Consider the following 15,531-nt stretch of genomic DNA (forward strand, 5'->3'; position numbering starts at 1 on the left):
CCCCCCCTCTCTCTATCTCTTCTCCCCCCCCCTCTCTCTCTCTCTCCCCCCTCTCTCTCTCTTCCCCCTCTCTCTCTCTTCCCCCCCTCTTTCTCTCTCTTCCCCCCTCTGTTCCCTCTCTCTCTCTTCCCCAACTCTCCCTCTCTCTCTCTTCCCCCCCCCCCTCTCTCCCTCTCTCTCTCCCGAAAAAAATTCTGCACATTTAATATAGTGGGGTTTTTTTCCTCATTTTTTTTTATTAAATCAAGGGTGCGTCTTAGAATCGATGGCGTCTTAGAATCGAGGAAATAGGGTACTACACAATCTTCTGCCTGTGTTTGCCTGAAATGTGAGAAAGTTTCCTACATTTGATGCAGATTGAAGGCAGAAATATTGCATCCTCTGGGCGACATTTTCGGGGCGTTAGCAAAAGGGGAATAAACAATCCGCACAATTTAATACGTCTTATTATCTGTGCATCATGTAATGCCTCCCTACCTCCTCCTATTGACAGTCCCCCCAATACCCAAGTCAAAGTCCCCAAGTCGAAGTACTTTTGGAACAAAGTAACTCGATACATTGACGATACTCTTATCGTCAATGTATCAAGTTAATTTGTTATGAAAGTGATTCATTTTGTTGCTTTGCTCCAAAATTGATTTAAAACGGCAATCAAGTTGCAATAAGACCTGCCGCTCAATAATACTGGAGTTTGACTTCTACGTTCAGCATTCTGTTTTGTTTATTCAGCAGAAGAATACAATAGCACAACGTTTTTGATGCCTCCGTCCCTTCGTCAGGCCAGATTCAGATATCACCATATATTATTCTCCACCTGACGAAGGGCCGTAGCCCCTGAAACGTTGTGCTATTGTATTCTTCTGCTGAATAAACAAACAGAATACTGAGCTTTAAATAAAACTCAAATTTTATTGTGACGGTTCCACCTTTCCCCCCATATCATGTCCTAAGGAATGGTTATTCTCTACTCCAAGTATAAGGGCACCAAACCATAGTGTTGTATATGTAGAATGGGCTCACACTCATAACATATACAGTATAGTGAGCACAATTAAGAAAGGGGTTGAGACTGTCAGAATAGTAATATTTATTATATAGTATAAAAGATACAAGTAATATTAGATAAATCCAATATTTCTAAGCAGAGTATAATTACAATAAAAATGCTTGCATATATAAAGTGTCACATATCAATCATTTTCTCTCTCTGTCCTCTGATTCTAATACAGCATGTCACTCCTACATATGCTTTATATAGGGTCAGTAGCTTCCATTGATACTATGCCAATTACTACAGCAGTAATATTTATTACTGTAGTTGCATATTGCAATTACAACTACCTATAATCAATTAAATAAAGACATACAATACAATTACAGCTCCCAATTAGTAATTACACTTTCTGCAACTATTACATGTGCTGTGTTATTTTACTTCTGCGGTTATCACATTTCCTCATACGAGTACATGAGTACATATCTTGCTAGCACATTAATTATTTGCGGTTTTAGCTGAAAGCAACTCATCTTCAAACATAACCACAACGTCATAGAAATAAGTGTTAAAAGTTCATCTAACCTTCTTTTTAACAGATAATTATAAAAAAATGCGCTGGGATTGGCCGTGCAAATCACGTGATACGGCCGTAGTGTGAAAACAACACAATCTCAAATCTCCTCGAGACAAGCGCTCTGCAGCACGTAGCGCCGCTTACGTCGCGCTTGCTATGTGCACTCTTCATGGTTTTGTTTCATTTGTTTTTCACGCGCGCGATGTCACCGGATCGCTCTGCAGCGCTGCAGTTTTTGGTATAATTGAGGCCTAAATAGCTCAAGCCCATAACGTTATAGTGGGAGGGATCATATTGCGACTTCCCAGACTTCGGAGGTAATAGGATCGCTACAAAGACCCAGCCAACACCACCATTAGAAATAGTAGGGCCTGAACTAAGCGTGCACCGGTTACCACAGTCTTACTTCTCTGACACATCACCCCCAGTGTAGGTAACTTCGCCCGGTGTACGTTATTTGGGGATTTGGGTAGCGTCACTAGAAGCCATTGCGCTGGAGTTATAGGGCATGGGAACATAAGAACCGTCAGTACTGGGTCAGACCAAATTTCCCATGAAGCCAAGTATCCCGTCTCCCACAGTGATAAGTACGGGAATCACAACATTGAGTATCGCCTCCCCCCGCCCCTGTGTCCATGCTGAGAGAGTCCTTTTATGGACCTTGTTTCCATGGATAAATCTAGTCCTGTTTGAAAATTATTAAAGATATTTACTGTCGCAGCCTCCAGTAGTAGCGAGTCTCACAGTTTATCATTTATATATTGTACAGTAGGTGACAAGTTTGTAAATAACTCTATTCTTTTAACACCATTTACACCAGGCGTGGCCAACTCCAGTTTTCAAGGGCCACCAACAGGTCAGGTTTTAAGGATATCCCTACTATAGCACAGGTGGAGCAGTCGTAGATTGCGCCACCTGTGCTGAAGCAGGGATATCCTTAAAACCTGACCTGTTGGTGGCCCTTGAGAACTGGAGTTGGCCACCCCTGATTTATACCAACAATAGTGGTAATGTCACGGCCTTTGAATCCCAGTGTCATGTCTCCCTGTGATCTTGGACATGAGACTGTATCTCCCTGCCTCAGGCACCGACATTAGATTGCAAGCTCTTTGTTCCAGGGACGTAGAGTGCCGGCAAAATTCTGTGTATGGCGCTGTGTACACTGCCAACACCATAAGCAGATCCATTTGACCTCTTCGGTTCCGGAGGTTCTGCCACCTCTGTGGTCATTGCCCCTCTGAGCCCTCACGCGTTTCGCTTTCTCCTTTCGGTGACGTAAATGGAAGGGCAGGGCCCTTCCTTCTTTTTAGCACGCGTTCGGCGCTCCTGTGAATGATTGCGTACGCCCCCCTTGAAGTGGAGTAACAGCCAATGGCGTGCAGCGTATGTCATAAGGACCCTGAGGGCAGAATGGGACCTTTTGGTCGCGGCCGTCTCGCCGCAAGCAAGTGCCCGCTGGCGTTTGACGCAGGGGACCCGCTGCCCCAGCCGCTGCGCCACTGGACCCTCTGCTGCTGGCTGCTTCTACTGTATGGTAAGTTTTAGGGTAGGGGGTTAACTTTAGAGGGGGAGTTAGCAGTTAGGGGTTACCTTTAGGGGTTATAGTGGGTAGGGGGTTAACTTTCGGGGTTTTAGTTTTTAGGGGGTTAACTTTCAGGGTTATAGTGGTTAGGGGTTAACATTTGGGGTTTTAGGGTAAGGGGTTAAGGTTTTTAGTGTAGGGGGTAGCGTTAGTATTAGGAGTTAAGATAAGTGGGTTTTAGGGTAAGGACTAAGGTTAGTGACTTACCTGAGCGGCAAAGCGGCCGGCGCTGGAGGATCCCTGCGGCCAAATCGCTTGCGGCGAAATGGCCACAGCCAAATATCCTAACCCGCCCTCAGGGTGCCACTGAAGGGGTTAACCAGTCTAACATGTCCTCTTTGTAACGCAGCGCGTGGGAATGACAAGGTGTAACATTTTATAGAACATACCTTTTAGCCCACCCCAGTCATCCGGTTGAAGCAGAGCGGCATTCTGGGTAATAGAGGGGATTGTAAGTGAACGTGCAAGGATCACGGAGAGGGCGTTCCAGCGACAGGTGAAACCGGGAGAATTGGAGATGTGTGGGGGGAGGATGCAGGAGAGAGACTTTCACAGCTCTGCTCATCACAGCGGCACCAGGAATGTTTCACTTCCTGGGCTGAATGTGTTAGGACTAAGGGTCAGATCTACACAAGGGTGCAAAGCCTTAGCACGCCTCAGCTCCCACTCAGCCCTAACATGCAGGTCTCTAATCGTACTTTAACCCTTAGGCTGCGTTTATAGTTACGGCGACGCGGCCGCGTGACGTCAGCTGTCGCCGTTGTAATAGCGATTCCTGGTTATAGTGCAGGAGTCTGTACAGGGGGCATGTTGGAGGTGTGGGCGTGAGCGGTTCGCCCTCATTGGCTGAGCCGCTCACGTGCCCCTGACGTCACGCTGCGATCACTGAAGAAGTCAAAATCCTTTGACTTCCAGCGATCGCGACCGCGTGACGTCAGCCGTCGCGCCCACTATGGGCACCCGCAACGGACTGCATGTACTTTCTACGGCGCTGTGCAACGTTGTAGTCGCTGTAGCCAGTACTATAAACGCAGCCTTGGTTTCCAGATGGAGTAGCATTGTATTATTAAGTGTGTGTGTATGTTTGTGTGTGTGTATGTTTGTGTGTGTGTGTGTGTGTGTGTATGTTTGTGTGTGTGTGTGTTTGTGTGTGTGTGTTTGTGTGTGTGTGTGTGTGTGTTTGTGTGTGTGTGTGTGTGTGTTTTTGTGTGTGTGTGTGTGTGTTTGTTGATATTTCTTAGCGTGTCTTGATTTATATTTATATCTGTGTGTGTGTGTGTGTATGTATGTTTGTGTGTGTGTGTGTGTTTGTTGATATTTCTTAGCGTGTCTTGATTTATATTTATATCTGTGTGTGTGTGTGTGTGTGTGTGTGTGTGTGTGTGTGTATATATGTATTATTTTTTATGTTTATATGTTTTTATATATATAAAGAAACAAATTTCAGCTCGCACTCAATGTACTCAAAACCATCAACAGGTGCCAGTCTGTAATAATAATAATAGAACAACATTTCCATTCTCAGGTCCGGTAAAGGAAGACTGTATTAGTAAAGGCAAAAAAAAGTCTGTATTAGGCATCAGTACAAAATGAACAGGCCGCCCAATCCGACGTTTCGGTTCCCTTGAGAAAGGTTCCACTCCGGAACCGAAACGTCGGATTGGACGGCCTGTTCATTTTGTATTGATGCCTAATACAGACTTTTTTTTTTGCCTTTACTGATCTGAGTGCAGTCTTCCTTTACCGGACGTGAGAATGGTAATGTTGACCTTTAAAAAAAAAAATAATAAAAAAAATATATATATATATATATATATATCCCTGTGGGATCGAAACATTGGTGTTATGTGCTGTATTTAATACATTAATTTTCATTCACCTGAGTGCTGTCTCCTTTTTGCTGCTATGCGGTAATGTACACTTTTATTATTTATATGGGACATGCACCTATTCATTATTGAATTTCTATTGGAGTGCCAGTGATTTTTTATCATATATATGTGTGTATATATATATATATATATATATATATATATATATATATATATATATATATATATCTTATACTATATTAGTGAAAGCACTGTATGTTTGCCTGCCTGGATGTCCGGTGTCCCTAGGGGAAATCTCATTGGTCCCTTGGGCCGCCCGCCCCCGCACACCTCTCATTGGCCTGAGGCGGAGTGACGGGACACACACACACACACACACACACACACACACACACACACACACACACACACACACACACACACACACACACACACACACACACACACACACACACACCACAGCAGCTCTATACACACACACACACAACACAGCAGCTCTATACACACACACACAACACAACACAGCAGCTCTATACACACACACACACACAACACAGCAGCTCTATACACACACACACACACACACACACAACACAGCAGCTCTATACACACACACACACCCCCTCTGTCCGCCCCCCCCCCCCCCCCATCACGTGCGCCGCCCTGCACTGGCTCCGGACGGGAAGCGCGGCCCTCCTACCCCAGCCGCTCCCTTACCTCCCCGGCGCTACCACCCGCTCAGGTAAGTCACTGTGCGTCCCGCCTCAGCCTCAGGCCCACTGCGCGTCCCGCCTCAGCCTCAGGCCCACTACGCGTCCCGCCTCAGCCTCAGGCCCACTGCGCGTCCCGCCTCAGCCTCAGGCCCACTACGCGTCCCGCCTCAGCCTCAGGCCCACTGCGCATGCCGCCTCAGCCTCAGGCCCACACAGGGCGCTTCCTACCGCCGCTCAGCCGGACGCCACATCGAGCGGGCGCTGGGGGGGGGGGGAGCGCGAGTCTCAGGCCCACACAGGGCGCTTCCTGCCGCCGCCTGCACGCCTCACTCAGCAGGACGGCACATCGGGGGACCAAGCGGGCGCCGGGGGGGGGGGAGCGCAAGTCACGGGGAACGGGGGGGGGAGTCACGGGGGGGAGTCACGGGGAACGGGGGGGGGCAACCAGCCGAACCAGCAGGGGGACGGACGCACGGAGGAGGGGGGGGAAATGCCCATACATAAATTATGACAATACATATGCCCACTGCTCTCCACCCCCCCCACTCCCCTTCCCCCCCCACTCCCCTTCCCCCCCCACTCCCCTTCCCCCCCCCCACTCCCCTTCCCCCCCCCCACTCCCCTTTCCCCCCCCCACTCCCCTTTCCCCTGTCCCCCGCTTCCCTTTCCCCCGTCCCCCGCTCCCCTTTCCCCCGTCCCCCGCTCCCCTTTCCCCCGTCCCCCGCTCCCCTTTCCCCCGTCCCCCGCTCCCCTTTCCCCCGTCCCCCGCTCCCCTTTCCCCCGTCCCCCGCTCCCCTTCCCCCCCCCCCCCCGCTCCCCTTTCCCCCCCCCGCTCCCCTTTCCCCCCCCCGCTCCCCTTTCCCCCCCCCCCTCCCCTTTCCCCCCCCGCTCCCCTTTCCCCCCCCGCTCCCCTTTCTCCCCCCCGCTCCCCTTTTCCCCCCCCTCCCCTTTTCCCCCCCCTCCCCTTTCTCCCGCCTAGCTCCCCTTTCCCCCCCCGCTCCCCTTTCTCCCCCCCGCTCCCCTTTCTCCCCCCCCTCCCCGCTCGCCTTTCTCCCCCCTGCTCCCCTTTCTCCCCCCCGCTCTCCTTTCTCCCCCCCCGCTCCCCTTTCTCCCCCCCCCCGCTCCCCTTTCTCCCCCCCCCCACTCCCCTTTCTCCCCCCCCCGCTCCCCTTTCTCCCCCCCCGCCCCGCTCCCCTTTCTCCCCCCCCCACTCCCCTTTCTCCCCCCCCCCCAAACCTTTACAACAAATACTCACCTATTGTTCCACGATTTATAAATAATACTACCTATTACGCATTTACATCCCGGGCAACGCCGGGTCTCTCAGCTAGTATATATATATATATGGACTGGGCAGATGAAACTGGTCCCGTGGTTCTGACAAGCTGACATTTTCTGGTTTTCTGTGCACTCTCAAATCCAGTTCTCCTGATTTAAGCGGGTTGTAATACCTTTTATTGGTCTTCACGTCTAAGGCTGCGTCCAGGGTTACAGCAGCCGTGCGGAGGCGCGCTGAGGGAAAGCGGGTGCTTTCCGTGGCCTTGGGTCACGCGCCGTCGGGGGGCGGGCCAGTGACGTCACGGAGCTGGTTCGCCCTCATTAGGCGAACCGCTCACGTGACTGGCCCTGCACTCCCGTGAGTGCTTGAAACTAAAATTTTTCTAAGACACACGCTTCCGCACATTTGCGGAAACGCGTGCGTGAGCCCCTGCTAAAGCTGCTCTCATTGCGACTGCAGGGGCTCACTGGTAAGCGAGAGCGCGGCTCAGCGGGTAAGCGCTGACCCTGGACGCAGCCTAAGCCCGAGTCCATGGTCCCTGCTGACGTGCTGAGGCGCAGGGAAAGCGGGGGCTTTTCCTGGCCTTGCGGTTGCTTACCGCACGCGCTGTCAGGGGGCGGGCCAGTGACGTCACGGAGCTGGTTCGCCCTCATTGGGCGAACCGCTCACGTGACCGGCCTGTCTCGCCGGCAAGCGGGGGAATTTAAAATTCCCCTAAGACCTGCGCTTCCGCAAGCGCGCGGAAGCGCAGGTGAGCCCCTACTAAAGCCGCTCTAATTGCGGCTGTAGGGGCTCAGTGCTGAGCGGGAGCGCGCGTCAGCACGCTTCCGCCAGCAAGCGCTAAACATGGCCGAGGCCTAACACGGCAACGCTGCTACTGAAACTGTGCACTAAAGTCTCAGAAACCAAGATCCCCACCGGATATCATTTACAACAAGAGACCAATGTGTAAACACACTGGCTTTGAGGTGGAAGAACCGTGTTGAAGACCTGTTTTCATTGTAACATTGTTGCCGGCTCCTTGTGCTGCAGTCATCAATCGATTGTAAGCTGCGTGGGCAAGAGTTTGCATTGCCTGTAATCTGTACGAAGTGCTTTCGCTGATAGACAAGTAGTCACTGAATGGCTGCAGTACTTTCCCCATTATCTTACTGCTCAATAGGTGAGGGTTAGATACACACGCACAGATAGCTTGTATATTTTTGATCCATGAAGAATCATTTAGTTATTAAGTAGCCAGTAATGTCGGGGATCTAAAATGTCACCTCTGAAGACGAAAAGCATGTTAGCCGGAGAGAAAAATCACATTGATGTCTCAATGGTGCACTCTAGTGGTCAAAATCAGGTAGCACAGTCACATCCAGACCACTGTCGTGTAGTAATAATATAATCATGTTCTTTTTTCATACACAGCCCTACAATGTACACAGCACTGTACATACTGTATAATTATTTACCGTCTTAAAGAGCTTACTCTCTAATTTAGGTGTCCGTGTCGCAGGGAGTTAGTCACTTGCTCCAGCTGTTGCTGGGTTGCCAACCAGCTGTGTTCTTAGCACTGAGCTGGTCCTTCAGCCCTGCTGTAGATGCAACGATCCTGGAGGAGGGGGTGTGTGATGGTATTAGGGGGTACGGAAACAAACAGTACGTTAAAATTCCCACACTGACGAGTTTATTTTAAACTCTCTCGCTGCCACATGCCAATAAAACACTATAGATCCATATACTCCTAGCTCAATAAGGCACCCTACATACATCGTAGGTCAGGGCTCTTCAGCTCGGCGACCCTAGGGGGCACATGCGGTCCGTGACGAGCCTTTATGTGGCTCTTGGACTCTCTGCTCCTGCTAATTGTCGACTGGTTGCTTAGGCGACTAGAGTGCAGTTTTAAACTGAAACTCACTTGTAACTTACGACGATGTCAAATATATACGTTCCAGATGCTGTAAATGCTGGCAGATGTTGTAATATAATACATTGTAAGTCTTTAAATGGGTTTCAAATGGCATTGCAATAAGCGTGTGTGGCCCTTCTGCTCCCAAATGTTCTCTGACCTGGCCCCTTTCGAGAACTAGTTGAGGAGCTCTGACTTAGATATATACGGACGGTCCTCGGTTATCCGACGGAATCTGATCCAGAAACGAACGTCTGGTGTTGAAAGCGTTGTAAAGTGAATCCTACGGTATGTTAATGGGCGGCAGCGAGCGTGGGATAATCCGTTCCTTCATCGGATAATCTCGCGGATTGCATTGTGATGCGTCGGATAATCTGTTTGTCGTAAGGCGAAAGGACAGTTAGCGAGGACCACCTGTGCTGTATATATTATAACGTGCACAAACCGGGGGGTTTAGGGGGCGCTAGATTTTCTGGGGGGGGGGTGCAGCAGTTATAGAGGTCCCGCGCTCTCCCCCCAGGCATTTAAATTAAATGCCGGGGGACCGTGCAGGGGCTCTATAATATACTTCCCTTCCAGCGACGCTTAGTCCTGGTAACCTGCCGTGAAATGACGCCGCGGGGTCACGAGACATCACGTTACCATGGCGACGTGACATCACATGACCCCGCACGTTATTTGACGCCGGAGTCGAGCAAGGGTGGGGGGCCACGAGGCGCCGAGAAGAGCAGGCGGGGATGCACACGGGGAAAAGTTTGCGCACCCCTGTATTATAATATAGCTAAAGCATACCACAACCTGCAAAGGAATCAAACTGAAAGTAGGATAACCCTTCGCCTGCTGCTTGCTGTTTTCATTTCACGCTTCTTATTGAAATCCCTCAGCATTTTACTGCACTTTATAGCTTCCCGCCGCCTGTAATATCGCACGTGAAGGTCCTGGAACCAAGAGGTCACCCTGGTAATGATCTCATTTTCAGGCTGCTTGCACACACACAAATCCTCGCCACCTCAACCCATAAATCAGCAAGACGCGAGTTCGGAGCACGCGGGCGCTGCATGCTGAATTAATTCTGCTTGGGGTTGGACACGTATGGGTAAGACCGGTCAGAAAGGGACAGTGCGACGGGCAGGCGCTGACTTCAATTATAATGAGGGATTCGGTTTCTCGGTTTTATCTTTTGTTTTTTAAATCAGTGTTTGAGTTCAGAGCAGAGAAAAATGAGGGCGCGTTTCCATACTCCCCTCGTGTTCTCATGTCAGTGGCTGGGCTGTTACAAGAGGCGGAGCTCAGTTGTGGGAACAGATAAATTCATACCCAGTGTTTATTGGTTTATCATCAGGGCATTCTCAGGTATTAAGGAAATCACTCCTTCAAAATGGCTGAGCCACTGATTGAGCTACCTGACATGAGGTAGCCAACTCCAGTCCTCAAGAGCCACCAACAGGCCAAGTTTTCAGGATATCCCTGCTTCAGCACAGGTGGCTCAGTCTTGGAGCAGTCTGCTGATGTCTTTAATACCTGGCCTGTCCATGGCACTTGAGGACTGAGCAACCAGTGATCAAGATGATTAGTCTGTGGTATTTGTTCAGTGTTATTTGGTTAAGATTCTCTGCGAGCCCCCTGATACCTGCCCACTCCCGGTCCCTGCGGTCAGGCACTCAGCAAAAATATCACAAAATGACTGGAATTGGGGACCCTGGCAGCCATGTTTTGTACCATGTGGAACAACAACCAACATGTTTAAAGTCTTGCGGCTCAGGAACAGGATGGTCCCCAGATGAGAGGACGAGAGGTGAGCTCTGGGGGGGTTTCCCTGGTTCCTACGCTGCAAAGCGGCGAATGTTTCGGGTTTGCATTTCCCTTCTGAGGAAGCAATATGGCCGCCAAATCTTGTGGGATGTGCAGGCCAATTGGAAGCCATACGTTCTATTGGACGATGCCGGCGGTCATATTGAATTCTCCAACGCCTTCGTCAGTAAATATTTAAGGAACTTGAGGGTCCTGGTTCCAATAATGTAAAAAAAAAACAAAAATGGACATTTTGAAGGGATTGCCTCATTAAACTATGACCTATGAACCGTTCGTTTGTAAATCCATTTTCTGTATGAGGCTTTTAATTGAGTCTGTTCTGTGCAACAGTTCTGCTAATAGTGAACTTGGAGGATTTAAGCAACATACATTAAAATGGAAGAATTCCGTGTTTTTTAGGTTTGTAACAACTTGGTTACAACAAAGTCATTTTCCAGACTGGTGCCTGCAGTTGAGTCTTTAATCTAACGCATTAGCAGCAACTTCTCTCCTTTTCTGTGTGTTAAGCGATATATTTATTCACTCTGACACCCTATTATATCTCTGCGTTCCCTGCACTACGGTCTATAGAAGGGCCGGGCGCGCAGGGCAGGGAGAGGGGAGCCGACAGGCAGCGGCGAAGATGAGGAAATTCATCTTTTCGCGCCGCTGTCTGCGCTCAAGTGTGTGTGTGTGTGTGTGTGTGTGTGTGTGTGTGTGTGTGTGTATATATGTGTGTGTATATGTGTGTGTGTGTGTGTGTGTGTGTGTGTGTGTGTGTGTGTGTGTGTGTGTGTGTGTGTGTGTGTGTGTGTGTGTGTGTGTGTGTGTGTGTGTGTGTGTGTGTGTGTGTGTGATTGCAGAAGTAAAAAATAAAACATTATTAAAGTTTTTTTTTCTTTACAAAATCTTATCTAGCACTTCCTTTCACTCACACAACCCATGCACACACATATACTCACACATACACACACAGACACACACACACACACACACACACACACACACACACACACACACACACACACACACACACACACACACACACACACACACACACACACACACATATACACACACACACACACACACACACACACACACACACACACACACACACACACATATACACACACATATATACACACACACACACACACACACACACACACACATATACACACACACACACATATACACACACACACATACACACACACACACACACACACACACACACACACACACACACACACACACACACACACACACACACACACACACACACACACACATATACACACACATACACACACACACACACACACACACACATATACACACACACACACACACACACACACACACACACACACACACACACACACACACACACACACACACACACACACACACACATATACACACACACACACACACACACACACATATACATTCCATGCAGCTCCCGGCACTATATACAGGAAAAGTATGCTGCACGTGCACGCGCGTTCGCATAGGAACGCACGGCCGCCTGCTGTACAGTATATACCAGCCCTAATACATACTCCTCCGGTAATGCTGCGTGTCTAACGCTTTGTGTTCTGGTTTTCCCACACGCATGTTACTCCGGCTCGTCAGGGGCAGTTTTTAGACAATGTCCCCTCGATATTACTAGACTGGATTGTGAAGGTGCACTCTGCAGGTTACGCACTCCTGCGGGGATAATGCATGTTCTGCTGGCATTCTACCTGCAGATCCTCTTAGGCTGCTGTCAGACAAATGATTGTGACTGTAAAGAATAATTGATATATATATATATATATACACATATATATACATATACACACACACTGTATTTTACATACATATGTTATTGCACTCCTGCAGCAGATAGGTAGATAGAAAGGACATAGAGCTAGATAGATAAACAGGCTTACAGACAAAAACATAGATTGTAAGCTCCACGGGGCAGGGACCTGTGCCTGCAAAATGTCTCTGTAAAGCGCTGCGTAAAACTAGCAGCGCTATACAAGAACATGCTAAAAAAAAATAATATATATATATATATAAATAAAATATTATGGAGCAAACCTCTTCATACACATCCCATGATTCCATGTATCACTGACCCTCTTTGTGTGGTTGTAGAAACACAGGCTTGCATAGCGTACAGAAAGGAAAATAATATGATGTGTAGTCACCTATAATGTATATACCTGCCGTGTGCTGAGCGGTGAGCCCGGGAGCATATTACTGTATGTGTGATACTGCCATTTCCCGGTGCCCCACAGGGCAGGGACATAATTACATGCTCTCAGCGGCAGCCCCGCTATACATGAGATCCGAGCACCTCTATCCTCTCCAAGTCCCGTCGCCATGGTAATCCCCATTACTCAGGCCTAAGGGGGAACCTTAGCAGCGGACGCGGCCAGCCCTGCTCTGCTCAACCCTTTCCCACCCGAGTCACGTCCCACGGAGAGGTCGCCCTATAGAAATCTCGCCTGTTTGGGAGATGAATCCGCCGGGTGACACGGATTCGCCCGGCCTGTTTGGGAGATGAATCCGCTGGGTGACACGGATTCGCCCGGCCTGTTTGGGAGATGAATCCGCTGGGTGACACGGATTCGCCCGGCCTGTTTGGGAGATGAATCCGCTGGGTGACACGGATTCGCCCGGCCTGTTTGGGAGATGAATCCGCCGGGTGACACGGATTCGCCCGGCCTGTTTGGGAGATGAATCCGCTGGGTGACACGGATTCGCCTCGCCTGTTTGGGAGATGAATCCGCCGGGTGACACGGATTCGCCCGGCCTGTTTGGGGGATGAATCCGCCGGGTGACACGGATTCGCCTCGCCTGTTTGGGGGATGAATCCGCTGGGTGACACGGATTCGCCCGGCCTGTTTGGGAGATGAATCCGCCGGGTGACACGGATTCGCCCGGCCTGTTTGGGGGATGAATCCGCTGGGTGACACGGATTCGCCTCGCCTGTTTGGGGGATGAATCCGCTGGGTGACACGGATTCGCCTCGCCTGTTTGGGGGATGAATCCGCTGGGTGACACGGATTCGCCCGGCCTGTTTGGGAGATGAATCCGCCGGGTGACACGGATTCGCCCGGCCTGTTTGGGGGATGAATCCGCTGGGTGACACGGATTCGCCCGGCCTGTTTGGGAGATGAATCCGCTGGGTGACACGGATTCGCCTCGCCTGTTTGGGAGATGAATCCGCTGGGTGACACGGATTCGCCCGGCCTGTTTGGGAGATGAATCCGCTGGGTGACACGGATTCGCCCGGCCTGTTTGGGGGATGAATCCGCTGGGTGACACGGATTCGCCCGGCCTGTTTGGGAGATGAATCCGCTGGGTGCCACGGATTCTCCCGGCCTGTTTGGGAGATGAATCCGCTGGGTGACACGGATTCGCCCGGCCTGTTTGGGAGATGAATCCGCCGGGTGACACGGATTCGCCCGGCCTGTTTGGGGGATGAATCCGCCGGGTGACACGGATTCGCCCGGCCTGTTTGGGAGATGAATCCGCCGGGTGACACGATATCCCTGCTTCAGCACAGGTGGCTCAGTCAAAGAGCCTACTTCAGCACAGACACAGTTGAAGACGGAGCCACTGATTGAGCCACCTGTGCTGAAGCAGGGATATCCTGAGAACCTGACCTTTTAGTGGCCCTTGAGGACTATTGTTGTCCACTCCTTCTGTAGGCTGTAAGTGACTGACGTATGGGGCAATAAGACACTGTCCCATTCACTTGCATGGCCCGCGTGACACCTCCCAGCTTTAGAGGTTGTTTTGTGACTTAGCGCCGTGTAGTACACATGGCCCAGTATGCTCACAGGAGGTGTAATAGGACGGAAGTGTGGGTTGACGCTTCCGACTTTTGGCGAACCATCCTACACTAAATAAGTGAAGCGAGCAGCACCCAATGTAAGGTGTCGGAGACGTCGAACTCGTGTCCAATCTGCACGCAGCAGCAGCAGCAGCGATTAAAGTGGCGTAACACAATATTTGTATTTTGCCTTTTATCAAGAAATTCTGAACCTTTTAAATAATAGAAATATAGTTTTTGGGGTCTTATTTTAGATCTACTGTATGTCGTAACAATTTTTTTTTTAAATACTATATATAATAAATGGTCCTTTTCTAGAAAATAAAGCAGGAATATTTGTAATTGTGCATAAAAGTAATGTTACTCTAAAAAAAAGTACTATTCCGTGCCCCCTAACACCATTACATAATATTCTTCTAAGAGGAGTTTAAGAAGTAGACTTTCTCTTGCACCATAAGCAACGTTAGAAATGACCCACAAAAAGGGTGACCGAGAGCCTTTTCTACAAAGTGACCGTCAGCGATTGGTTCAAATCCTTTCAAGTGACCCATTTTCTCTCCCCCCTTACTTTGCTCTCATCTTTAAATGGTTTCCTGATCTCCTCATTTAGCCACACGGTGGTCAGTCTGACCGCTGGCAGGAGGAGAGGGACCGTTTATCAGGCAGGACAGCGCTCGGGAGTTTAAACGTTTATTATCCTGTAATGAGTGCAGGTCATTGTGCCGTCCCCACTAGCTTGACTTCTTATTTAAGCCTTTAAAATAATTGTTTAATCAAAAGTTCAACTTTTTAAATGGTGCAATTACCCCCCCCCCCCCCCGCCCCCTTACCCCATACGACCTATTTGGAAAGTGAGTTCCATGTGATGCTTGGCGTTAGCTTGGATGTCCATTATTATTTAGGAAGGCCCAAAATTCTGCCGTAGTTAATCCACGTGACAACCTCTGCTGGTTATTCTAGATTGTTCTACTCCAAGGGTGCGCAAACTGGGGGGGGGGGGGCGCAAGATTCTCTGCAGGGGGGGGGGAGGG

At 49.7% G+C, this 15,531-nt stretch overlaps 1 protein-coding gene across 7 annotated transcripts in view; it reads left to right on the forward strand.

Moving 5' to 3' along the window:
* Positions 1-15,531, forward strand: part of NCAM1 (neural cell adhesion molecule 1) — a 215,364-nt gene that overhangs the window by 124,728 nt on the left and 75,105 nt on the right. The window lies entirely within an intron of this gene.

Source organism: Ascaphus truei, chromosome 6, assembly GCF_040206685.1.
Source record: "Ascaphus truei isolate aAscTru1 chromosome 6, aAscTru1.hap1, whole genome shotgun sequence".
Taxonomy (NCBI): domain Eukaryota; kingdom Metazoa; phylum Chordata; class Amphibia; order Anura; family Ascaphidae; genus Ascaphus; species Ascaphus truei.